This window comes from Scyliorhinus torazame, chromosome 10 (assembly GCF_047496885.1).
Source record: "Scyliorhinus torazame isolate Kashiwa2021f chromosome 10, sScyTor2.1, whole genome shotgun sequence".
NCBI classification, from domain to species: Eukaryota; Metazoa; Chordata; class Chondrichthyes; order Carcharhiniformes; family Scyliorhinidae; genus Scyliorhinus; species Scyliorhinus torazame.
In genome coordinates, this window is record NC_092716.1 from 110,540,434 (window position 1) to 110,544,475 (window position 4,042).

General features: G+C 56.6%; 1 non-coding gene across 1 annotated transcript; it reads right to left on the reverse strand.

Annotated features, from left to right (window-relative positions):
- Positions 1-3,733: 3,733 nt before the first annotated feature.
- On the reverse strand, positions 3,734-3,805 carry trnag-ucc (transfer RNA glycine (anticodon UCC)). The gene has a single exon. It is a non-coding gene; the product is annotated as a tRNA-Gly (tRNA).
- Between the last annotated feature and the right edge of the window lie 237 nt (positions 3,806-4,042).

The window sequence follows — 4,042 nt, forward strand, 5'->3', positions numbered from 1 at the left end:
GTCGGTGACGAGGGTAAACCTCCTACCGGCGAGGTAGTGTCTCCAGCGCCGCACAGCCTCCACAATGGCTTGTGCCTCCTTTTCGACTGCAAAGTGTCGAATCTCGGAGGCGGTGAGGGTTCGGGAGAAGAACGCTACTGGTCTGCCTCCTTGATTGAGGGTAGCAGCCAGGGCGATGTCTGATGCATCGCTCTCTACCTGGAAAGGGATGCTTTCGTTCACCGCGTGCATGGCGGCCTTGATGATGTCGGCCTTGATGCAGTTGAAGGCCAATTGGGCCTCAGCCGAGAGGGGAAAAGTGGTGGTCTTTAGGAGTGGGCGGGCTTTGTCCGCATACTTGGGGACCCACTGGGCATAATAGGAGAAAAGCCCCAAGCACCGTTTGAGGGCCTTGAGGCTGCGGGCGAGAGGGAGTGCCTTAAGGGGGCGCATGCGGTCGGGGTCGGGACCTAGGACCCCGTCTTCCACGACATAGCCGAGGATGGCCAGCCAGGTGGTGTGGAAAACACATTTGCCCTCGTTATAGGTCAGGTTAAGGGCTCGGGCGGTCTGGAGGAACTTTTTGAGGTTAGCGTCATGGTCCTGCTGATCTTGGCCGCAGATGGTGACATTGTCCAAGTACGGGTATGTAGCCCGCAAACCGTACTGGTCCACCATTTGGTCCATCGCCCTTTGAAAGACGGAGACCCCATTTGTGACACCAAAGGGGACCCTGAGGAAGTGGAAGAGCCGGCCGGCTGCTTCGAAGGCAGTATAGGGGCGGTCTTTTGGTCGGATGGGGAGCTGGTGGTAGGCAGATTTGAGGTCGACCGTGGAAAAGACTCGGTATTGGGCGATCCGATTTACCATTTCTGCGATGCGAGGAAGGGGGTACGCATCAAGCTGCGTGAATCGGTTTATGGTCTGGCTATAATCCACGACCATCCGTTTCTTCTCCCCGGACCGGACTTCCACCACTTGCGCTCTCCAAGGGCTGTTGCTAGCCTCGATGACCCCCTCTCCCAGTAAACGCTGGACCTCTGACTTGATAAAAGCCATATCTTGGGCACTGTAGCGCCGGCTCCTGGTGGCGACGGGCTTACAGTCAGGAGTGAGGTTAGCGAATAGCGAGGGGGGTGCGACTTTCAGTGTCGCAAGGCAGCACACCGTAAGGGGGGGCAAGGGTCCGCCGAACTTCAGTGTCAGGCTTCGGTGGCTGCACTGGAAATCCAGTCTGAGCAGCAGGGGGGCACAGAGGTGAGGGAGGATATAAAATTTGAAACGGGTGTATTTGGCATCCTGGATCGAGAGATCCACAATACAGTACCCCGTGATTTGTACCGAGTGGGACCCAGATGCGAGGGCTATGGTTTGGGATGTGGGGTGCGTAGGGAGCAGCGCCTTACCGTTTCAGGGTGGATAAAGCTCTCCGTGCTCCCGGAGTCGAAGAGGCATGCAGTGTCGTGACCGTTGACCTGGACCTGCATCATGGAGTCCTACAGGTGTTTTGGCCGAGTTTGATCGAGGGTGATCGCACCCAGTCGCGGGTAGTCGGAGTCGTAAAATGGCCGCTGCCGTTGGTCGCACGTTTCGGGTCGAGAAGATGGCCGCTCCCATGATTCGCACGAGGCTGATGACGTGTCAGAAGAGGACGTGTCGGGTTGGTGCACAGCAGCATTGCGAGGCCTGCGGGCCTGGGAGCCCGATTTTCGGGCCGGCTGTTCTTTGTTTTTCTGGCCCCTGGGTCTGGCCAGGCAGACCCTCACAAAGTGCCCTTTCTTCCCGCAGTCGCTGCAGATCGCGGAGCGGGCTGGGCAGCGTGGGCGTGGGTGCTGGCCCTGCCCGCAGAAGTAGCAAGGTATGCCCTCATGGTGAGCGGGTCGCCACGTGGCGCAGGCCTGTAATATGGGCGAGTCTGAGGAAGTCCGGGGGGGGCTGGCAGAGTCCGTGGGGTACGTACCCAAGTTGTGTCGGGCCACCTCCAGCGAGGAGGCGAGCGTTAGCGTCTCCTGGAGGTCTTTTGCCCCGTTTTCGAGCAGTCGCTGCCGGATGTAGGTTGAGCGGATGCCGGACACGAAAGCGTCTCTGATGTGCAGGTTCATATGGACTTCCCCTGTCACATCCTGATGGTCACAGTCCCTGGCCAGCGCGGTGAGTTTCTCAACAAACTCGTCGAGCGATTCCCCCGAGCGCTGCCGGCAGGTAGAGAGCAGATGCCGGGCGTGCACCTCATTGACGGGTTTGACAAACCACTTGCGGAGCAACTCAATCGCTTCCTCATAACTCGTCGCCTTTTTGAGCGTGGCGGAGATTCTGTGACTCACCCGGGCGTGGAGTAGACGCAGCTTGCGTGGCCCCAGGATGGAAGTCTCTGCGGAGTCCAGGTAGGCCTCGAAGCAACACAGCCAGTATTTAAAATTTTCCTTTGCCTCCGGCGTTCGTGCTTCCAGATTGAGCTTCTCTGGTTTTAGGCCTGCGTCCATCCTGAATCTAGTTTAGCCTAATAAATTGAGGTACCCTCAATAATGATGCTTAGAGATTAAACTGTAAAGAAGGCTTTATTAGGCTAATAACTATGCTACAGATTTGGACGAGAGCTGACTGCTATACAGACCATGAGGCAGGCCTTTATGTATGGCTCCCAGATGGGCGGAGCCAGAGGCGGAGTCCCCAGGGTTCCAAGCCTGGTCTTAAAGGGGACATCACCTTACATGATGATAAGGCAGTAACCGTTCATCACAAGTAGTGAACCCGCACTGCAAGACTGCCCCAGATCGACGGGCTTTATACCTGTTCAGAGGGGTGGAGCCACAGGCGGAGCCAACAGCAGCACCAATAACAACATTCCAACAGTATAACAGCAACAACCAATAACAGAACAGCAATAACAGTAAATATATACAACAGTGGAGATAATGATAGTACTAGAACAGTAGAACAATAGTGAACATATAACAACAGCCTTACGAAGCCATACGTGGCTCACCACATTCACCCCCCAGTAAGAAAAAAGTCCGGTGGGTGTGAAGCGGACTCACAAGTTCAGTCTGATAGGAGGATGAATTGTTCGCTGCGAACGCCTCAGCTCCGGCTGCGGCGTGGACACTGACGTCGAAACCTTCGGCTCAGGGAGCACATCGTCCACACAACAGGGTCCCGGATAGGGTGACGACGCAGAGGCAGGGCTAAAGGACCCTGTGGGAGATGTTGGTGAAGGTGTGGGTGGGGAGGTGAGTGGGGAGGTGGCTGGGAGGGGTGCGGTGATAATGGGCACGGGGGTACCCGCGGGAGCCAGGTCCCGGAGGGAGACTGCGTCCTGTCGTCCATCGCGGTGTGCCACATACGTGTACTGAGGGTTCGCATGGAGAAGTTGAACCCGCTCGACCAGGGGATCCGGCTTGTGGCTCCTCACGTGTTTCCGTAGGAGGACCGGCCCAGGTTTCGTTAACCAGGCCGGGAGCGAGACCCCGGAGATCGACGTCCTGGGAAAGACAAATAAACGGTTGTGAGAGGTCTTGTTTGTGGCAGTACACAGAAGCGACCGGATGGAGTGGAGCGCGTCAGGGAGGACCTCCTGCCAGCGGGAGACTGGGAGCCTTCCAGACCGTAGCATTCTCCCTCTCCACCTGCCCGTTCCCCCGGGGGTTGTAGCTGGTAGTCCTGCTCGAGGCAACGCCCTTACTGAGCAGGTACTGACGCAGCTCATCACTCAGAAAAGAGGAGCCCCGATCGCTATGTATTTCCAATTTGTTATTGTGATGGACGGGAATCGAACCCGGGTCAACTGCTTGGAAGGCAGCTATGCTCACCACTATACCACCATCGCTCACTTTGATCGCTATGTATATAGGCGGGGAAACCAAACAAGGAGAATATGCTGCGCAGGGCCTTGATGACAGTGGCAGAGGACATATCAGGACAAGGGATTGCAAACGGGAAGCGGGAGTACTCATCAACAACATTGAGAAAGTACACATTACGGTTAGTGGAGGGGTGTGGCCCTTTGAAGTCCATGTTGAGGCGTTCAAAAGGGCGGGAGGCCTTCACCAGGTGAGCCTTGTCC